This window comes from Lutjanus erythropterus, chromosome 17, assembly GCF_056507025.1.
Source record: "Lutjanus erythropterus isolate fLutEry1 chromosome 17, fLutEry1.hap2, whole genome shotgun sequence".
In the NCBI taxonomy this organism is placed as follows: Eukaryota; Metazoa; Chordata; class Actinopteri; order Lutjaniformes; family Lutjanidae; genus Lutjanus; species Lutjanus erythropterus.
Genome location: NC_139333.1, coordinates 27,793,183 through 27,806,365, shown reverse-complemented (window position 1 = coordinate 27,806,365; position 13,183 = coordinate 27,793,183). Strand labels below are relative to the sequence as shown.

The 13,183-nt window shown below is 40.1% G+C and overlaps 1 long non-coding RNA gene across 1 annotated transcript in view; it reads left to right on the top strand.

Moving 5' to 3' along the window:
- LOC146312381 (uncharacterized) overlaps nt 1-12,740 on the top strand; it is a 49,939-nt gene extending 37,199 nt beyond the window's left edge. The window contains exon 4 of the long non-coding RNA XR_014772159.1: nt 12,649-12,740. This is a non-coding gene — a long non-coding RNA (uncharacterized LOC146312381). The remainder of the gene's footprint in view (nt 1-12,648) is intronic.
- The last annotated feature ends 443 nt before the right edge of the window (nt 12,741-13,183 follow it).

Sequence of the window (13,183 nt, the reverse complement as noted above, 5' to 3'; positions counted from 1 at the left end):
TCCCTCCGTTTTACATGCCAGCCACCACGCTGTCCGTCAGTCAAGAGCTGTTGGCCCATAAAGAGCCCTTCGTATGCGTGTGATGTTTATAGTCTTATATTCCTGTGTTTGATCCTCACATGTCCTGGCTTTTAGTTCAGAATTTTCTCCCACTGCATTAGCGGGGCGAGGAGCGTGTGAGAATGACTGTGGGAGAGTGTAATCGTTCTTGACAGAGGAATATCTGTCACAAGGGAATAACAACTCTGTGGTCAGATTCACAGTGAGAGGAAAGTTCTCTGTGCTAGATGGAAGGATTTGCATGGGAGTTTGTAGTTTCCACAGAAAGATGCTGACACTGAGGGTACACATGCAGCACAGTTTGATTCATCCTTTAATTCCAGGCATTATTTTCACTGCCAAACACTTTCTGTGGCCAAACAAAGATTTATATTGATCAGAATTTCCATACTTTACCGAAGCTGTGACAAACTGAGTCTTCGATATATTATTTTAAAGGGATAGTTCGGGTCTTTTGAAGTGAGGTTGCATGAGGTGTATTAGCCATGGTCGGTGTATTACTGACAATCGAAGGCAGTCGGCTTGCAGAAGCAGCAGGAGTACCTGTGTAGGAAACTAAGCCACTTTACTGTATTTTACCCAGCGATGAAAAGAGTACTGCCAATCTGTATTCAAGTACAAGTACTGTTGCATTTCTAATATTTTACTCAATTACAAGTAAAGGTAAATGTGATACAAAAATACTGAGTAAAAGTACAAATTATTCTCAACAACTACTCAGTTTGCTTTACTCACAGTTGATGTTTAATGCATTATCAATGGCAGAAAGCAGTCAATCAATCCGTTTCTCAATTATTGTCATTTCTATTGATTAAATACTGATTTATGCAGTTAGTGAAATTCTTAACGGCGATAAATCAATTACTGATTGGTCATTAACATCCTTGCTCCAAACCTGTGCTGCTGCAGTGTTTTGGGTTGTCGAGCTACGTGACCAATATGAGATATGTTATTTGATGTTTGTGCAAAACTACACTAATATCAGAACTCAGATCTCACATCTTGGTATATTTTTGTTGTTGGACATAATTTAGTCAATGTTGTCGATATATTTCAACACTATTTAGTTAAGGGGTGTAGTGAGGAGTTATTTAAATTATTAAAAAGTCCTGATCTATCCCTTTAAATGCAAAACAGCGTCACTGAATTTCCAATCATTCTCACAACGTAATGATTTTCCAAAGGAATGTGCGGCTGCCCTGTCGTAAAGGGCGGATCCCCTCAATGGTGCACATAAATCTGAGGTAATGCTCACCATGAAGGGTGTGTGCAGACAAATCTTCATCATATCCACAAAATACAATCGTTTGACGGCATGTTTGCTTATTTTTAATTTCCATACGATTAGTCATATTTCTGTGGTGGCGAGGAAATGGATTATTATTATTCAGGCCAAATATTTAATGTTCCCATTATTTGAGCAAGCGCATAAACAAATGCGTCATCAGCAATTCATTGCGCGTACAATAACACAGAGGCTGTTTCCCACAGTGGGGCCCGGCCTGGCAGAGGGGCTCGCCTCTGCCTCGGAGCTGCTGGGAGGGAGCCAGCTCAGGGTTCAGACCACCACCGCACTGACACACACACACACACACACACACACACACACAGAGAGAGAGAGAGAGAGAGAGAGAGAGAGAGAGAGACCACCACTGCAGAGTCATTCTCTGAGCTCCACATGCAGACATACATCTGTGGTCACTGCAGACAGACATGTCACCACTCCTTTGCATCATGGTCACAGAGTGTTAGCACCATCAGTACTTGTTACCTCCTTCCTTTGTAGGTGAACAATAAATCTGTTTTTCATTTATAATTAATTAATTTTATAGATTTCTTAACGACTATTAAAATGACTTTTTGACTGAGAAGCTGCAGCTGCACCTGTTGGAAAAACTACACCGTGAAAAGAAAAAAAGAGTCAACCAGCAGAACACTAGAAGAAGAGAGTGTTTCTAAGAATATATTGGAACAAGTTCACTAAATTTTCATCATTACCACAAGCCTGGTTCCAAGAAAGCTGTGAAAAATGCAAATAAATACAGTATGCAATGATTTGCATTGCATTGATAAGGTTCAATGTTTTTTGTAAAAACACACTTACTCTGAATATAATGTCTGCAGCACATTTCTGAAGGAGTTGTGACAGGAGCAAAAAGAGAATCCAGAGAAATCTGGAAATTCAGGGGCAAGGCTGAAAACCAACACTGAATGTCTGTGACCTTTGACCCCTCAGGCAGCACTGCATTAAAAACTGCATTAAAAACCCAGATCATTGTATAAAGGATACTACATCGCCACATCTACAAATGCAAGTTAAGACTCTACCATGCACAGAGAAAGACATATATCAGCAACATCCAGAAACACTGCAGACTTCTCTGAGGCCTGAGCTCATCTGAGATGGACTGACGCAAAGAGGAAAAGAGTGCTGTGGTCTGATGAGTCCCCAGAAATCATGGTTGTGAGTGCCATGGCAATGGCTAACTATCACATCTGAGAATTAATGCTGGGAGGCGCGTACAGCTTTTTGAGCAACATATGCTGCCATCCAGTCGTCTTTTTCAGGGATTTTTGTTGGTCAATGGATCCGTCGCTTTCTACTGCCTCAAGATAGCAATGCAACAACAAAGTTCCTGACCACACCTCATATTAAGACCAACACAAACATGGGAGCGCAGATAAGATTGGGAACATCTCCGGTTGAACAGTGTTCAATGACGGTGAGATCTAGTTAAGTGATTTTGAAGTAATTAGCACTGATCATTTTGCATTATAAGAAGCACATTCCCACTTGCGCTGTAAGTTGTTGCCACTGCTTACAACTAATTGCATCATTGTGCGTTTTGAGCTCTTCATTTACACACCAGCATATCATGAGCAGAATATTTGGTCTCGGTCATCGTCTCAGCTCCAGGGAGTCGTACAGAGGAGGGTGATGTCACTGTATGGAGCCTCCTATACATTCCTTAACTGGACCGAAAAACCTCCAGCAAAGTCAAATGACATACGACTGCACTCTCACTGCACGCAAATGTCACTGGTTACATTTACACACTCAGCATAAACCTGACATGTTTCCCATAGGACTCAGCCTGTATTGACACGCTAACACACATCTGTTTTTGAGCATTTTGTGGCACAAATGCGGCCTCTTAATAACATCCTAAACTAGGAAAAAATTCATGTTCGTGTGGTTTCACATTTATTTTCTCAGCAAGAAGTTCACGCTATATAAACATGCATGCAATATCTTTAAATTTTATGTCACTAATGATAAGAAATAGTTCAGCCTGGGGGTACATCTGATTAGAGCAACTAAAAAACATAAAAATCTCATGTTCTGCCATTTAGACCGCTAATTTCTAGAATAAAACCATTTTAACTGTAACATTTTCTTCTTTGTACCACAAAGGCTGGATTGGACCAACAAGGATGAATTTTTAACTCAGATTTAATCATGGTTTAATTTATGTGACAAACTTTAAAACAATCTCAAAATTAAGAGATTAAATTTAAACCACTCTTTAAACCTCTGAGTCGTTTTTATTCTAAACCTGGATTAAATTTAATTCTATTTTAACAAAACTTTAAACTAAAAACCGTGATCCATCATTAAACTTTAAAATAGCCACCCCTTTTTAGCTAGTGAACAAAATAATACAGTGTTTTGTTAACTTCTTAGCTTGCTAGCAAACAACATAAGTTTTTTTTCTTTATTTATAAGCAAACCATATAACTTTTATTTTGTCACTAAACACGTTTTTTTTCTTTTTTAACAAGCAGTATAATGCTTTTTTCCCCTTTGTTTGATTTTAGTTTACAAATATATACATTTTATTTAACTATTTAGCTTGCTGGCAAATAATGTAGTGTTTTGTTACCTTTTTAAATAGCTAGCAAACAACATAAGATTTTTTCTGTCTTTTTTAGCTAGCTTACAAACAGTATAACTTTTATTTTACTTTTTAGCAAGCAAGCGAACATAATATTCTTGTTTTTTCTTTGTTTTTAACTACCTAGCAAACGTGACTTTTTAAAAATAATCTAGCAAACAGTGCAACATTTTGTTAAGAAATGCAGAGCAGCCAAAAGTTAGCTGTTCCCCTCTAAGTTCCTTAAAGCACTCATATATATTTTTTTATTTATTTATTAATTTTACATTTGGGTAAGCATCTCCATATTGATTAAACTGTAATTTCTGTTGACATCAGTACACAATTGGTTAAATCTGTATTTACAAATTTTAGACCTAGTTTTAAACTCTAAACTCTGATTAGATTAAATGGCTGTGAATCTGTTGGTGCAGCCCTGTCAAGAGTTAAAAATCTGTCATTTAAGACTTGCATAAATAAACCCTAGTTGAGAGAACAAATAAAATATCAGATGTGTGTCACCTAAATGGAGGGGAAAAAGAGATTTGAGTCAGCAGTGCAGCCACAGTGGAGCCATTGTATCCTGTGTCATCAAGATTAACAGCTACAGTGTAGTGTGGATGTAGCCTCTGGGAGCGGGGGAAGTCTGTTGTGAAGTTATTGTAGTATCTCAATTCATTTCGTGGGAGCCTTTCCAGAGTGCAGGGGCTGCAGTGAGACCCCGCTGATCACTCCTTCATTCTTCTGTCCTGACATGCTGCGCTCTCATACAGGACAATCTGTAATCTGAGTGAAACATATCGGCCGCGGGGAGAACAGAGCGGTGCCACAGCGCTGGTCATCTGGTGGAGACTCTAAATCAAAAGTGTGAATGGGACACGTCAGGAGAAACCGCCGTCAACTGGCAATAAAGCAAGTGTGGCAACAGTTTGATGAGATGTACTTAATCGCTTGTTAACATGATCCGAGCAAAGGTGTGGTTGAGTTGTCATCTCAGCGGCTCTTTAATCCTCAGAAGACGAGACAGCGTGCATCAGAAACATCTGATGTCTGTGATGTGTGCGTGCGTGTACAGCATTCATGTGGTTGTATCTGTGTGTGTGTGTGTGTGTGTGTGTGTGTGTGTGTGTGTGCGCGCGCGCATGTGCGCGCTCGTGGTGGTTAGGGAAAAATACTCATGTTCTGATTTGATCTGAGATATTTCCTTTAGCTGGGTTGCTATTTACAGAACTACTGTAATGACTCAGAGTGCAAACGCCAACGAGCATGCCGATACCCATCGCCACAGCCTGGCGCACGGCCAAGTCTGAGCGTTTGACTGGGTGCACAGACATGCAGCGTGACCTCCAAGTAACTTATAACTGTATTATTGTCTGAATTACAAGGCAAAGGGGAGGAGGAAACACAATGAGCATTTGTTTGTTTTCTTTTTACTTTTTGCAGCGTTTAATCCTTAGCTGAACTAACACATGCGCGGGCATGAGGATATTAAACACTCCTGCGTAAGGGATGGGTAGTAGGGAAAGGGTGACCTGCAAAAACATTGTGTAACGGGTGTGGGCATAGGTGATATTTAAATAACTGCAGGTGGGCAGCGGGCGAGAACCATAATATAACCCACAATACAGCAATACGTTAATTTCCCTGGACATACATCATCACAAATGAAAATGAGTGTAGTATGTTTGACAATTTGGGAAGATCTTTTTGCTCTCAAAGACTGTGAGAATAACGCTGTATTAGTTTTGGCTAATATTAGCTTTTGACAGCCGCAAGCTAGGCTCGGTGTCACTATGGAAACACAATTAAGAACACAAGTGAGTGACTCTATGTGTCAAATCAGGGGTTGGGTTTCGGGGTTTATAGTCACAGTTGCGGGCGGGTGCGTATTTGACTAACCAGTTGATTCCACCAAGCATAACGGTACTGATCTGTCCTCCGCACGGCTGCAGGCACCACCAGCAGTATTTCAGAAGCATTTCAGCAGCGAAGCATTTTACTCGCTCGATCATGTGTTCTTGCTCGCATTTTGTTGATTAGGTCCCCTTTCTTTGCTCTTTGTGCTTCTGTCATGTTCAACTGTTCAACATTTTGGGAAACGTTTGCTCTTTTGCTGAGAGTTAGATAAGAAGATTGACCACTTTAGTGTTTCCCCTTTAATTGCAGTGGGACTTCCCACCCACACTGAAAGACACTTAATATTTTACTTTAGTAATTTACCAGATTTATGTGCACTCATTTTATTTCAACTCAGTCTAAGTCTTGCATTTTGCTGTCATTCACAGTCACTGTAGTTTCTCACCTGTCCTCTGTTGTCTCACTGAGGGTGGGGCTCAGAGGAGAGACAGGTAAAGTGAAAAAAATATTAAGTTCCTGTTAGCACAATAAAACCTCCCTGCACTTAAAAAAAAAAGATGCCAACCCTGAACCAGTTGACCCAAAGCTATCCAGCTAGCTAGCTCCCACAGGCATGTGTGTCTTCCATATTGCATCAGTTGCGGTGATGTTAGCAGCACCTCTTTGCTCTAGAGTGACTCAGCTGGGAGTACGGGCGGGACCCAGATACCGCAGCTCCAACCCTGACCACGACTGTGGCTCCAAATGACATCACTAGTGCAAGATGGCTGCACTCTTATCAGGGATATTTTGGCTTCATTTTTGTTTAGTTGGAGGAAGTGAAGACACGTCATCCATCTTTATTTACAATCACCGGTTTCCCTCTGTTTCTTGTCTCAAAGCTAACTGGTTTCTGGCTGGAGCCTAATATTTACAGTACTGACAGGAGAGTGGTATCAATCTTCTCATCTAACTCTCAGCAAGAAAGTGAATAAGCACGCTTCCTAAAATGTCAAAACTGTTCCTTTACTGCTGGGTCAACCCGCAGATTATTTATCTGGCACTTCTTGAAGCAACAATGAGCTACCACAGCACTTTACAGCGCACAGAAGTAGTTTTTTAGGTCAGTTCTTCCAAACCCACCAAAATAGCATCCAACTGCGCTCACAGAGTGACACACACTTCACGCACACACACATGCGTACACCTCGCTTTGCGTTCATCAATCATCCTTTTTCCACAGGAGTGTCCTCCAGGATTGAGTCTTAATGTCTGTTATGAAATCTGGACCATGTGTTGTAAACCAATATTAGTTTACAGTCCCTGGGCCTTTCAGCCTAGTTTGGTTCTGTGCCTAAGTACTTCTCAAAATCAAATCCATTTATAATGCAGCAGTGCATGAACATTTGCTTTCCCTTAAAGGCCCGAGCTGGAAGTCCAAACAGCATCATTAAAATCACCCTGCCGGCTTTGTTATAGCATGCGTCATTGTGCTGAAGACATTCTTTGACTGACTGACCGACCCAGACTTTTGGGTTTAACGTGCGTTTTAGTGCTGTTTACAAACACAGGAATAATATATATCTTTGTTTTCATTCACCACTGGAAGCTGAACGTTACAGAGAGCTCATTTTCCACCATAAAATCATCCATCATAAAACCCAAACTGGGGCTTTAATGCAAGAAATATTTATAAGAAGATGCAATGTAATTTTCTCACCCCTCCCTTCATCCTTTTTTTGCTTTTTCTCAACCGCAGTGGAGGGACCGATGAGTCCTTCCCTCAAACCAGAAATCCAGAGACTGTGACAGGGATGAGGGAGAAGGTGTGGGAGACATGAGGGCCTCCGCTGGGTGTGAAGTTGTGGTCGACTGGGCTGACAGGAGGGAAAGTTTTCCCTCAAATTTGCATTATTTAGTTGGATGTCTGCATCGGTTACACATGTTCTAACAGCTGTCTTTGTGTATAACACTTTTTTTTAATGTAGGTATGGACATTTGAGACCACTACACCCCCTATTGTACCACGATTTCCCTTCATATAAGTTTATAGGAGGCATAACAGTGTGGAAGACCATTTTTGCCTTTAAAAATAAAAATATCCCTGCAGTAATAAATGTGAGATAAAAAGTTTTATTTAGATCAGATAAGATAATAAGTCAAACTTATGAGACAATTAGTCAAAATAATTAGATGATAAGCTGAAATTTCTAAAATAAAGGTTGTAATCAGAAGAGAAAACTTCAAAATTCTGAAATAAAAAGTCATAATTATCAGGTACAATGGCAATAATTGTGTCAGAAAAAAATTATACTTTTAAGATAAGACTTTCACAATTTTGCAAAAGAAAGAACAGTGTGATTAGTCAAAAATATGAGATACAAAGTCATAATTAGGAGATAAAAAGTCAGAATTGTGTAATTAAAAGTTACAATTATGAGATGAAAATTCAGAATTATTACAAGAAAAAGTCATATCAGATAAGAGTCATAAATATGAGATTTTAAAAAGTCATAATAATGAGAAAAGGTCATAATTATTCGATAAAAAATCCTGACTGTGGCATAAAATGTCATCATTATCAGATAAAAGTCAATTTGTTTGATAAAAAGTTTAAATTATGAGATAAATTGACAATTTACAATTTTGCAATAAAAAGTTAGAACTGTGAGATGAAGTCATAAATATGAGATAAAAAGTCATTATTGAGCAATAAAAAGTTAAAATATGTGATAAAAAGTTATATTTATGACATGAAAATTGATGACGATTATGAGAAAAAGTCATATTATCACATAATACATACAAATGAGATTTAAAAAGTCATTATTAAGAGGTTTAAAGTTGAAAATATGAGATAAAAAATAAATTATGAGATAAGAAGTCAATTAAATTAAAAAAAGTCATAAATATGAGATAAAAACTCAAAATTATATATAATATATGAGATGAAAAGCCAATTATGAGATTTATAAAAAAAAAAGTCCTAATTATGCCTTTTCTCAGAATTCTGATTTTTATTCTGATAATTATGACTCAATCATGGAGCTTTTTTTTTTTTCTTTTACTGGCAGAAATTTTAACAGTGAACAACAGTGACAGAATGAAGGCACAACAGAAGAGAAGAGAAACAAAGAGAATTTGATAGAAATAAGACAGATGCATCAGTGTAATGATTAATATGAAAACCTGCCAGGACTTTCTTTGTCACACATGTACACATACAATGGTTGTCATCACAACACTGGTCGTCGTCATGTTCTCGCGCTCAGGTATGCAACAATAAGCGTATGCACACATGTATGTGTGTGTTTGTGAGCGTTTCTACCCCACCTCGAGGCCATGTTCGTATCCACCCCGTGGGGTTTCCTGCGCAGACCCCTCCCTGACGCCGCACCCAGGAGAGAAGACGAGAGAGCAGAGGAGGGTCCCAGCCTGACAGCACCAGGGAATGACTCCCTCCAAATGCTATGCAGGGTGACATCTGCAAACCATAACAACCCCTTAAAACCCCCCGAAAATGTGATACAAAGAACAGGGCCACGGCCTTTTTCTGCTCACATAATGAGGCCACGGGATAAGCATCTTCACAGAGAGGAGGAGGAGGAGGCTCCTTGAAGTACAGCTTTGTTTTACGCACATGAATCAATAAGACGTCACTTTTCTGCTAAACATTTATATTAGAGCTCGGTGTATGTAATTATAACGCATGACATCGACCGTAAGCATCATCGCGTTGAGCGATTCGGCATGTTGGTGCAGAATTATCCCGATCGTCACCTTTAACCAGGATCTTATTCATCAAAAATTATTTCAAACTGTTGCTCTTTCGCACTTCAGCAGAGCTCCTCTCCACCCTGCGGCATTATGCCCCCCACCCCACCCCCACCCTCTGCAATTGTCCCCATTGTGTGGGTGCGTCGAGTCATGGCAGATCTGGGACTCGGGTAGTCCTTAAATAGAGGCTGGCTCCTTCAAGCATCAACTCCATCAGACGCCAAAGCAGCCTGAGGACTTACTGGTTCACAGCCACAACATTTGAACGTGGAGACCAGTTTAACCCAGTTCACTGTTTACTGTAGAATTACTGATAAAATCCACTCAAACTGGTTTCATCTGACAGAATATCTGGAATTATTTGTATTTAGAAATGTTCGTAGTGTGGGGGAGTTACTTTTAAAGTATAATATGTTTGGCTACATATTACTAGTTACTGTCACACACAGCTGGTTCCTGCCGACCAGTAAACTGTTGCATGCATGCGTGACACGTTCATCTGACAGGCTTAGGATATAGACCCTCCTACCGAAAACCTTGATATTTCGCATCCTGGAGATAAAACACCTGAATCAATTCTTTCTGTAGGATTTCTCTCTACTGCAGCTTTAGAGCCCTTTAATCAGAGGTGAGCAGCCCACCTCCCCTGGTCCCTGTTCTTGTGTGTGAGTCTGTGAAATGGTGCTCATTTTCAAGTATATGCTAATCGAGACTCATTCACAGGAGTTTACACTATTTTTTGCTAACCCTTTACTCAGTAATTCAGTCATTCTGTTGCTTGATCATAAACAGGGCTACAGCTGTACCACCGCTCCTGTGCACACAAACACCAGAGAGCCTCTCAGCCTCTCTGAGCAGCTAGCAATTAGCTCAGGTAGCTACAACACAGCAATAACACAAAGTTTTTCAAAAGGGGCCACAAATCTGTGTCTAGTAACTGTCAAAGCTCCAGTGGACTCTCTGTCTTTCCGGTGTTTCTTTGCAGATCACGGTTGGCTAGCTCTGACTTGTAGCAGTTACTGCTATACTTACAGTGTTCAGTGTAGCCACGTGGCCATGTCCCCTATAATGGTTGTTATATGCACGCCTCCCTCCTCAGTCCCTTTGCTGAATTTGAATTATGCAATGGCTGTGTCAGCTGTGTCTCAAGGTTGTAACCACGACCTGAAGCATATATTTACACTTCAGGTCCATTTTTGGGGCAGAGTGTGCTGCTCCTCACAGGCTGTGATGTAGGTTAAAATACTGTAGATGGCCCACATTTCCTATCATGCCTCATGCTGGGTAGTTTACTACTTAGTTGTTTGGGTAGTTGAAGTTTTGCTGTTTTATGTGCCAAAATGCAATTGTTACTTTGTGTTTGTAATGTGTGTCTGTTCAGAACATGATGGTTTATGTTGGTAATTGTCATTTATGTGCTGGTTTATAGTTTTAACCATCAGTGTGGTGGCTATTACATTTATTGGCACCAGCTGTACAGTTCTGTGCACTTTGTAGGCCTCCCACATCTGAAATGAGTACTTGTGGTGCATTATATTACTTAGTTATTGTTAAAAATAAAGTATTATGGTAACTTTTATATTGCCTTACCCTAAACACAGGGTGGGACTAATATTCAAAGCTGCTGGTATCAACTTGCACAAGGTGTCTGACAGAAAGTTCCTCAAAGATCTAGAATATCTGATATTAAAGGGAAAAAAGAGCCTCAAATCTGTGCAAACTAACCCCACATATCAGGGCTTATAAAAGCACACGAGCTGTCATCCCCTGTCAAAGACGAAGTGATATTCAATCAGACTGAACTTGGATAAAGTTTGCTCGTCTGACCCAGAGAGGGAGTCGACCAGATGTGTTATCTCTGTTGAGTCAGTTGGGGATCGGTGTCAGAAATGCCAGCACGCTCCACCAAAGCCCCCTGGCCATTCCCGATGCAACCCTACCTCGATGGCCGACTTAACAGACAGCTGAGGAGACGCTCTGCTGCTCAGACTTCACCTTGGCTTCCTCTCTCATTTCCTCCTCTGTTGCCGTTTTTGTTGAACACATGTAATTGCGGTGTACTTTTCCCCTTTTCCTTCTCCGGCGAACAGGGAAAGCCCTGTGGATTCATAGGCATTGAACCCTAATCGAGCTAATGGCGGTGGTATATCTAAATTACCTCCCTCCATCCATGAGGGCTGCTGTGTTTATGTCTGCTGCTTTGGGTAAACCCCCACCCCGTCCTGTCATTTATCGGGGCACTTGTTTGTTGTAGAATGCAGCTCCACAGCAGATCTTTATCAGCGTGGCCAACTGACCTGTCTGGACCGTTCAGACAGTAAAACAGAGCCAGTGTTTTGCAACCGCTGTTTAACCAGAGAGGTCTTTCCCTAAAAAAGTTTTGTCTGAAAGGTCTGAATAGCTAATATAATTAAAAATGTACAGTCATTTAACATTGTTTGCAGAATTTAACAAGAAACAGAAATCAAGATTTTACTGCTCTGAAGATTTAAAGGAATAGTTAGACATGGAAAAATTTTATTTCTTCAAAGTGACATGAGAAAATTGATACCAGTTTCATATCTGCGCATTTAATATGAACCTGGAGCCGATAAGTGATTAGCTTAGCTTAGCATAAAGACAGAAAGCAGGGAAAAACTGACTCACAGTGAGATGCTGGAAACCAGTGGAGGTGCTGCGCAGACCTGCTGGGCAGACTGATAAACATTTTTCTTTGGTTGAGAAATAGTTACTCAATGTAACTCCACCACAAATCACAAATTGCCGTGTTTTTAGCCATGACTCAATGGATGGTAATGTTGTTCGGTTGCCCGGTTCACCACTTTGTTCCAGACTGAAATATCTCAACAACTATTTGATGGATTGCCACGAAATAAGGTCCTCAGGCATGAGGGCTCAACACTGACTTAATAATAAATATGTGACATAAAAGAATGATTAAAAGTTTTATTACCAGCACTGTATGAGTCACTGCTCCTCGGTGACTCATACACACACAAACGGTATCCGTTTGCAACTGAAAGCGATGCACCGGACTTTTCAAGTGACTTCAGTATAAATTGATGTATTTCACAAATTTTCTTTTTGTTTTTTCGTGCAGGTTCGTCTGGTTCTTTGTCAGCTGAGTCAGTTTGGACATTTGTTTGTGATGCTGACAGGTTGGTTGAACTTTTCATCCCACAGTCAAACAATTTCTTTTGCTTTGCTTTTTATATGTTAAAAAGTTGTTGCCAATGATGGCAACCAAAGGCTCAGAATTGGTTGTCAGTTTCTCCTATTGACTTTTCCCTCGAACACCACTAGCATGTTGACATTTTCTGCTTTTAGCAAAATGTCTGACAACTTTAAGATGAATTGCAATGAAATCTGGTTCAGATATTAACATTCCCTTCAGGATCAATTGCAGTAACTTTGTTAATCCTTTAACTTTTCTTTGAGCATGATCACCAGGTCAAAAGTATAATTTGTCCATTATGGTTTAAGACTTTCCTTGCTTGTTTCCTTGCCTTTTGTGCTTCTATCAAGGATAACCAGGTTACGTAGTTAAACAGTATGTTTTCTGTCTGTCTTTATGATCGTGAGTCAGCATGGGGTCTTTTATTTTGAAAATTAAGTGGATTCTCTCTGCTTTTTCT